This window comes from Sinocyclocheilus grahami, unplaced genomic scaffold (assembly GCF_001515645.1).
Source record: "Sinocyclocheilus grahami isolate Dianchi unplaced genomic scaffold, SAMN03320097.WGS_v1.1 scaffold616.1, whole genome shotgun sequence".
NCBI lineage: Eukaryota > Metazoa > Chordata > Actinopteri > Cypriniformes > Cyprinidae > Sinocyclocheilus > Sinocyclocheilus grahami.
Window position 1 is genome coordinate 449444 of NW_015505795.1, and position 10396 is coordinate 459839.

A 10396-nucleotide genomic window follows, 5' to 3' on the forward strand; every position below is an offset into this window, starting at 1 on the left:
TTAAACAACACAAATATGCTTTATGTATTTAATCCCATTCTATTAACCAATGTCTTTGCTTCTGAGCTTCGATGATCCAGTTCAAGCGTACTAATAAGCAGAAATTACTCTAGACAACATTTGAGTGTCTTTTTTTATTGCTGAAGTGTGTTGATATTTCTTCTTCTGCATTCTACTGTACGGACGTAAATGTACTTTCCCTTCAGCCTGAGGCTTATTCATTTCACTTTTGGTGTGAAAAGGCTTTTATATTTGCCAAAAATATAACTTTTTTATTTTAAAAACAAACAAGCAAGCCCTGTGCAGATTTAAAAAGTAACGTAGCGCATTACTTTCCATAAAAAGTAACTAAGTAGCATAATTAGTTACTTTTTTATGGAGTAACGCAATATTGTAATGCATTACTTTTAAAAGTAACTTTCCCCAACACTGATTATTGTTACATCGTTTACAATTTCGCTGTATGTAAATGACATTTCGGTCGAACGCAGGGTTGCCAGGTCTGCGAAACAAAACCAGCCCAACTGCAAATCAAAAGTAGTCCAAACTATCCCTTTAACTTGCAGCCAGTGTCAAAGTAACACAATACCGCGGGAATGTTTACGAAAGTCAGCGTAGGGGAATGTCAAAAAAACCACGTAATTGCGTTGCACGCTGATAACCGGAAACGCCCGAGCCGCACTAGTATAAAGCGGAAGTAGTTGTGTAAATAGTAATATCAAATACCAATTATCAAGCAGCGTAATCATGTTTAAACCAGACGCAATGATACAATTAGCGCTTATGATGAGGATATAATCACTGGATTTGCCGAAGTATATCAGGTTAGTGGCATCAGATCTTTGAAAGTGTTTTGGCTTTTAGTAGCAAGTGAACTGAAAATGCACAATTAGAACTGCATATTTCAGTTTTTCTATGAAATGTATTTTAAGTCTATTTGAGAGTTTTCCGCTATGCTTTTGTTTTATTCTACCCTACAAAAGACAAAACACTAAATCTCCAGGTTTTATAGAAATTGAGTTGACGGAGATCACAGGTGCGCCCTGTTGTGCATATTTATGAACGGATTTACATAATCTTCTAAAAATTAATTGAATTTCATATAGTTATATTGAAGCCATTTTCCAGTTCCATCCTTGGGTAGTTTTGTGTTTTTGCCCTTTTGGGTTGTAGTGTGGTATAACCGTGGTGAACTCTTGTCTTATTTATCTTTATTTGCTTCATGTTGCTATGTATTTTTGCTCCTGATTCTGTCATTGGCACTGTATACATTGTATATGTGCAATGTTGAGAAGTTTATAAAACCAGAATTTTACTGGATGTTTACAAATGAAGAGTGAGTTGGAGTCTAGAAGTATTTTCCCATTCATTTTTCTGTCTGAGGTAAATTTACCCTTTGCCTGGAGTTTGATTGACAGGCGGTCTGACCAATCATAATGCTGAATCCGCCATTTTGTCCGACAAACGTCCCAGACAGGAGTGTAGAGAGTTCAAGTCCACCAACGTTAAACTACTGGTTATTGACGTCTTTCCGCAGCTGAAACAACATACCTTCTGATGTTCATTCATGTTTATTCTGTGCTATAAATAGTAGTAAATATGAAAAGACGATCAGTTCATGTGCTGCTTGAAATGAGGCGCTATAGCGATCTGTCACGACCATAGACTGTATAAAAACATGGACGTAGTGTCCGTGATGTCACCCATAGTTTTCTGAAGTGTTTTTGAAGCTCAAAGTGGGCGGAGCCGGCCGTCGCCATCTTGGCAGATCACTCTCTGTCTGTTCATAGTTTGCAGCATCATAGTTCATATAAAGAGGTGTTATATTTTCATTCCAAGCGTGATTTCTTGTAACAATCACAGATCTTTGAATACAAACGAATGCATCAAATTAAGAGTTTAATATTTCAGTGATTATAAAGGTCATCCGTTGATATATTACTTTGTGTCGTTTTTGGATATTTCACATTTAGTGGTTAATCATATATTAGGACGGCTGATCTATCTGCAGTGTGATCAGATGTTTTTGTTTACAAATCGTTTTTTTTCTGAAGTGTTTTTGAAGCTCAAAGTGGGCGGAGCCGGCCGTCGCCATCTTGGCAGCGCGTCACTCCCGGATAATCGAAAATGGGCAAAAAGGCGGAAGCTGGTTGCTGAAGCCACGCCCACCTAGCTCGACGGCAGTGACAGCAGTGGCAATCCACCTGTCACTCAAGTGGCCACGCCCTTAATTATACAGAACTTTAAGGCTTAATAGAATTTAAACGGATGAGAAATAAAAAAAATTCACTGCCCTCACAGTTGTCATGAAGGGCAAAATTAGCTATATAGACCAAAATCATTTTTTGACCCAGGCTGTGAACATGTTTTTTTCTGCTGTAAAGTTGGGCATTTTAACATGGGGGGTCTATGGGACTGACTCGCTTTTGCAGCCGGCCTCTAGCGGCCAGTCGATGAATTACAGTTTCAGTCACTTCCGTGTTGGCTTCATGAGAGCGAGCGGGAGGTTGCCGCTTGGTCACGACACATTAAAGAGCCACACAACCGTATTTATTTGTTTGAATTTCTTTAAAAAAATGACTGACACTTTGTTTCATACCTAAAGTAACCTGCTCTGTCTTGTCTGTCGGCGTCCTCTTTGATCAGCGATGTATTTTCTACTGTGTGAGAACATGATGTGTGGCGTGAGAGCCTTGTCGGACATAGCAACGGTAACTAAGGGAGCAGGTCTTTGCCAATGGTCAATTACAACATTACAAATTTTAAATGTGAAAATATTCTGACTGGGGGAGATCGCTCTGCAGAATTATGGGAAATGTAGTTTTTAACCAGGAATTCTGCTGTTGAACACAATTGTTAAAAATAGTTGAAATATTACATATTTAATTGATTAACAACCTCGTAGCTCACAGTAGGTCTGTCATTAAAGGTTTATAAGTTGCCCAATGGAGAAAATGAATGGGATTTTTACTTCTGGAACACGAATAGAATCTAATTTCAGATTGACGGATTCATGAGCCAATCAAGTTGTTGTCGGCTAATTGTAAAGCTGGTGGGTGTGGTTTTGTGGAGTGAAGTTTAAACCGTTTTTGTTGGTGTCTTGAGTTTGTCTTTGAAAGGTCGATGGTCTCTTTGGTACTGTAAGTTTACAATGACGTAAACACTAATAATGTCATAGGGTGATATTCATTACAGCATGGTTATTAATGTCAGTCTGATGATCTTTTATATAGTATAAAGTGTAAAGTGTGCCAGACTTTATGCTGCAAGTCCTGATTACATGAGGCTCAGTCCAGCTCCAGAGGAGTTTGGGAGGGTCTGTTTGGCCTGAGAAAATAGGAGTTGTGATATTTGATCCGCTTTTACTCTAGCCTTAATTAGTTTTGTTTTGGAGGAATATGTTCAGCTGCTTAAAGCTTCATTCACACAGCAGTAAAGCATCAGAGAGCTTCTAATGACCGCAGCACAGGAAAGGGTTTGGTCGCTTTGGAAGCTTCCCTGCTGGAAGACAAATACAGGCCTAATTATTTTTATCCAAGTCTGCAGCTGGTTTCTTTCTTTCTTTCTTTACTGTGTTTGGAAGGTGTAGTCTGGCGCTCGGCGCTGCCAAGAGACAGGAACTGGAAAATACTTCTCTAAAAGAGAAAATAAAATATGAAAACGCAACTGGAGCCAAGAACCGTCGAATAAAAACATAATGACAGACGGTGTGTTTTCCATGAACTCATGCACTCATACCAAAGCTGCTCCCTCCCTTGCTTTTATAAGACGGGAAAAGCGTGTTAAGAGGGAAGCAGCTGAGGTTTGATTTGGGCTTTAAACGGATAGAGATCCTACACTGGAAATTGTCATTTAATTATTAAAAATAGCATGAATTAAAGGCAGTATAACGAGTATTAGTTATGTAAATATATATACACAAATCTGCTCACCAAGGCTGCATTTATTTGATCAAAAATACAGTAAAAAGTTGGATATGTTTTAAAGTGTATTTTATTTCATAATGGTAGGGCCTTATGAAATCTTGTCTTTTTTCACAAAATCCATTTTTATTGTATTTTTTCCCAATTTCTGTATTTTTTCTTCTTCTGAACTTCATTTAATGGTTTATCAAAAAGCATGTATAATTAATTGAAATCATGAAACTTACAATTTAACATTTCAGTAAGAGTTTAATTACCACAATTATATTTTTGGGGCCCTATGAAATATTAATTTTTTTCTTAAATTCCCTTTTATTTTTCCCCAAAATTCTTCTTTTATCCCCCCCCCCCCCTCTTCTGGATTTCATTTAAATGGTTTAACTACATTAAAAAAAAAAAACATGTCTATTTTAATTTTTCTGAATTCCTTTTTTTTTCTGGACTTCATTTAATAGTTAACTTAAATTTTAGTAACCAAAAGGCCTGTCTAATTAATTAAATCATGAACATTTTACAAATTAACAGCAGTTTATTAAAAGTTTCATTACAAAAATGAAATTTTTTAGCCCTGTGAAATGTTTTATTTTTTTTCTTGATTACATTTTAATGGTTAAATTAATAACATAATAAATAATTGAAGCATGTCTTGCTGACCTCAACAAGTGAATTAGAGGGAGTGAAGCTGATTTGTGGTGTTGTGTGTGAATGAGACTGCGGCCAATGGAGAAAGCTTTGTTCTTGTTCAAAGCTACTGGCGCTGGAACATAATGCAACGTCAGCGTTGTTAAAATGCAGTAGCCAAGCGTTTGCTCTTGTAGTTGCTTTTGGTAATAGAGTGGTGCAGGTACTATTACGTCAGAACCTGGAAGACAAATTTGCATATATTTAGGGTTTTATTATGGGGGTTTTCACTTTATGAGTAAAATAAGGCTTGTGGTAAACATAACTTTATCATACTTTGATGTTAAGTAACTAGATAAGACTGATTGGGGTGTGAGTGTATGATATTAGACCAAAGAAAAAACAGCTGGTGTTGTACAGACTATAATCCTGTAAACCGTGTGTGAATGCGGCTCTGTCATAGTTTCAACAGGGGGCACTGTTGCTCCAGCCTCTTGGATAACCTCCCTGGCTCTCTAGTCCTCATGGTGTTGACTAGTTTAGTTTACCACCAGAACCTGTAGGCTGACATGATTAAAGGAGATCTCTGACAAATGACCCTGTCATTATGATATTAGACCAAAGAAAAAACAGCTGGTGTTGTACAGACTATAATCCTGTAAACCGTGTGTGAATGCGGCTCTGTCATAGTTTCAACAGGGGGCACTGTTGCTCCAGCCTCTTGGATAACCTCCCTGGCTCTCTAGTCCTCATGGTGTTGACTAGTTTACCACCAGAACCTGAAGGCTGACATGATTAAAGGAGATCTCTGACAAATGACCCTGTCATTATTTTATTAGTTTATGTGAGGCAGCTCCACTATAAATGTGCTCTGTGTGTTTGCATTGCAGTAACATGCATTTAAATAACTGAAGAGTTTAATTCTCTGCATGTGAATAAGTGGTCAAAGCATTTTTTTGTATTTTATGTTTTTGACATTTTGCATGCATGCATTGTCAAATATTGCTTTTACTCATATGCATGTGCCTTGATCACAATGCATGCATTTCAAAACAGGCCACCAGATTACCACAGACAATCAGAAACGCATTGCTATGTGCTGTCGTTCAGCTCTCGCTGCCAACTGTGTGTACGTGCCAGTGGGAGAGAGAGAGAGAGAGTGTGCAGCCTGAAATGGATCATGGTGAAAGCGAGGAGAAAGCCGAGCACTGTCATGCCAGCAGGCGCTGAGGAAATGTAAACCGAGTCACAGTCGTGCTAATAATAATGGTGGCGTGTTGCAGGGGCAGCAGCGGGGGGATTTTAATTACCAAAGCAGTCTTAAGCCCTGTGTCATGCATTGCAAAATATACAGAGGGGGGGAGGGGAAAAATCCTTGGCACTTCCTAAAAATAAAGAGAGGTGTACGTGCTTGGAGTGCTAACAGCTGTGCCATCTGATCCAGCACGGCAACTCATTGTAGGGATCAAAACCCCTCACAATTGACTGTTTTGTGCACTGGATTTAGACTAAATCGGGCCTTTTTCCCATTTCTGTGCTGACTTTTAGGGAAAATATCCAGAATTCCGTAGAATAGATACATTCTTGTTCAAAACATTTAAAGGAACAGTTCACCCAAAATGTAAGTTTGTCATTATTTGTTTATATTCCCTCATTGTAGCTTAATTTACATGTATGCATTTTACAATTAATCTTTTAGCAGGTGCTTTTATCCGGAGTGACTTACAAAATAAAAACACAGCATTAATGTGACAAACCGAGTAAAATTCAGTTTGTCATTTATTCATTGTTCATTGAAGATATTGCAAATATTGCATCAGGTTTATATTGCAAAACCTATCTTATGGTGATTTTATTGATGTCTTGATGTGATGCACCAAAAAGCACCATATTTGATTTGTGGGAGAAATGTTGCTTTAAGAATCTCAGACAGCAGAGTATGGTGCTTGCAACGCTAAGGTCATGGGTTTGATTCCCAAACAATGCATGATTGTGCTCAAATGTTTACCTTGAATTCAATATGTCACTTTAGATAAGTGCATAAATGTTTACTTGTATTTAGCAGACACTTTTATCCTAAGTGACTTACAAAAGAGGAACAAAAGCAATAAAGAGTAAATGTAAAAAAGAAACATATTCCAATATATTTTACAGCTATATATTTTCATAATTTTATACTGAAAATAACATTGTGATGCTGCCATCTTTCTGAAGTCATTTTTAACCCCCTGTAATTTTTTGATTGCCATTTTGACCCCTCTCTACAAAATAGAGGATTACTTAGTAAATATTCATCCATGACATTTAATATTTGGGCTATCATCACTGCACATGTTTATATTTCCTCCGAAAAAAATATTAGCAAAATCAAAAATTTGAGCCGGGGATATTTCAGAAATTTGGTTGATTTGACACTATTGTAATCCACTTTATTTATTTATTTTAACTAGTTTATTAATTTAGCCCGATTACATTTTTTTACCCCATTTTTTTTAACCCCTGATCCATGCAACAAGCGTATACTTCAGTTTAAAGAGCGCTGCTCAGTTCAGGTCAACTAGGTGCCACATGCTTTGAAGGTCAGGGTAAATGCAGAGTCGTGTTTCGGAAACCTTCATGACATGCTGATTGGTTGAAAGAGTATCAGCATACTACATGCGCACGCATTCACGACGTGTCCCGCCTGCATTTGCGCTGCAGGAATGCCATTCACCTCTTTAAATCGGGCCGTAGGGGCTCCTCAAAATCATCTCACCACCTTCAAGTCGCTGTTGACGCTCATCTACTCCGACAGATCATTACATAGCTGTGTCTAAAAGTGCAGCACGGCAGATTAACCCTTGTATTCTGTTCGATTTCTGGGTACGATTTTGATGGAGGGGGTCAAATTGACCCTAACTGCCTTCAATGCAATTCCCAGTCAGGTATGAACAGAAACATTTTAATATCAGTATTTGTCACACAGTGCAAACAATTAATATCAAAAAGCCTGATTTAAAAAAATGTTTAACCACATTTTTAACCCCTTAACTGTCACCGTCCCGCTGGTAGAAGTTTGCTTCTATATTACTATATTCTATACTACTATATTACATTTACATCCTAATCTAATCATGACAAACTATATATCGATTGAAATCCTAAATAGATATTTTATCACTGTCTTTGTTACAAATTATGTAGGAACAGTAATAGATTAATTTATGGCAAGAGTGCACCTCAAGAGTTCTGACCTTTGTCACACAAAATGTTTTCATTTCATTTTTCTCTATCACGTTTTACTAATCATCATAAATTATGTATCATTTGAAAGCTTAAAACCTCAAAATTCATCCTGTGAATGAAGAACCCTTTTGAAATCGGACATTGCGTTACCATGGAAATGGTACTTTAAAATCTTTTAGCAGGCTCCTCCCCCTTAGTGGGGGGGGGGGGTGTCATTTTACAAAATGTATTACGCTCTTTTAGAATCAAAACTTTTTATAATCTTGACAAAATACATATCGTTGGAAAGGTCTGAGTCTTGAGTCTGAGTTTTGATTGCTTCTATTGTCCTCATTTGTAAGTCGCTTTGGATAAAAGCATCTGCTAAATGACTAAATGTAAATGTAAATGAAAAAATTGCATTTAAAAATTCAGTGGCGTTTGAATGGCACCCGGTGGCTAGTTTTGGTATAACGCCTAAACAAAATTGCATAGGAACCTCCATTTTTTTTATATTAACTTCAAATTTGGAACACAACTTATTTAGACATGTTCATGGCCCTAAATGAGAAAAAGTTACAAACTTTCTAGTAGAAAAAGATAAGTTAAATAGTATTTCATATACATTGAAAATAGAAATGATAGCTCACTTTTACCATCTGATTCTGAGAAAGTCTTTTTCAGCACTGAAAATAATGAGAAAAAGTGATTTTTTTCCCCTTTCCAGGGTAGCAAAACACCAACATAACAACATATAGCCAAGAAATATATTTAATTTGGGTCTGTACAGTTGCCTTGATACAAAACAAATGTGGGTCAAATTGACCCGCGAACATCAAAATCAGAACAGAAAATAATTTGTGTGCACTTCAAAACACATCAGTGTATTCTCACTTTGCATGCATGTTCATGGCCCTAAATGAAAAAAAAAAGTCACAAAATATCAAGAATAAAATCACAGAGTAACTGGTATTTCCAACTGCTCGAAAAAATCAAAATGGGTCAAATTGACCCGAAACATAAAACAAGGGTTAAATGACTGCTCCGCACGGGACGAGGTCATGAGCGAAAACATTAAAGGCATAGATGTTTGTCTTCCTCCTCAAAGTGAAGGAGATTATATAAAACTCGAGCTCTGTTCTCTGTCAGCGCTTGTCAGTTTTATCTGACACATCTTGGCAGGAACTCCCAGAGAAACCCTTCTTTTCTTTTCCCTTCCTTTCTGTTGTGACGTTTGGAAGCAGAAGAGGTAAACAACAGGTTAAATAAACACTGGTTTTCGCAGTGCGATCCGCTTTTGAGGATCTTATTAAGGAGGGATTAATGGCGAGGGCGGGACTCCCCGTTTTCCCATCATCACGGCCCCAGCCGCTCTGTATTTTTATCCCAGCCGAGGGAACGGAGGCCCAAGCTAAGCTCCTGTTTCCTCATGCCCTGATTCTCTGAAACGAGCTGTGAGGGGAACATGTAATTAATGTATCAGGGGAACTGAAGGCAGCACTGTGGCAGCCATGATGAGGCGTTTAGCCAGCACGCTAGACAAAATAGATGACCGAGAACAAATCAGTATAGTACATGTGTTCTACTATGATATTTGTGCTGATTTCTATCCCATGTTGTTTGTTTGTTTGTTTGTTATTATAAAACTAAACAAAACTGTGACTTGGACTCCAAAGGCACACCAAGAATGATAACTATAACGATAAATACATTAGCATTCTGTTTATTATAAGCACATAGTGTAGTTATGTCATCTACGACTTTAAATGCTTAGTTGCACACCTTAAAATTGGATGGATTTTGATTGGCAATGCTTTTTATCATTGGTAAATCGTAAGCTGGATGTTAAATGTTCTAGAAGTGATTCCAAAGAGACCTTTTTTATGTTGTTAACGTTATGGTTGTGGTGTGGACTTCAGTGTTTTGAAGTGTTATTAAAACTTTATAGTTCTCGTTCTTGTTGTGAACTGGCGTTGGTACTTGAGCTATTAATGCTGCCTTCACATGCTATTGTAGTTATCATAAATACGAGTTTCCTAGTCAGAAATTGGACATGAAAAGCATCACTAGTCGTATTTACAACTGGGAAACTCTGAGATCATTTTGATACCCAACACTGTAAAAAAAAATCGGTGACATTTACGGTAAAATACCGGCAGAGCAGTAGCACTGTAAGTTTTATTTGTTTTTCTCACAACATCTATATTGCTTTCTCCTGCCATTACAGTCTTGTATAGTTATGTATATAAATAACTATTTAATGCATACTGTACAGAACATTCTAAAACAGCTCTGAATACCTTAGCAATCACATAGCAACACCCTGGAAACCACTCACAACAGTTTAGAAATCGCATAGAAACGTGATAAAATCCCTCACAACACCTTAACCACCACATAGCAACACCTTACAAAAAACTGCTGAGAACACCGTAGCAACCACATAGCAACACCTTGGCAACCACCCCCAACGCCTTTGGAGGTACAGTACATAGAAACATGCTAAAATCCCTCACAACACCTTAACAACCGCATAACAACACCCTGGCAACCACCCACAACACCCTAGGAACTATAGTACATAGAAACATGCTGAAACCGCTCAGAATACCTTAGCAATCGCATAGCAACGCCCTGGCAACCACTCA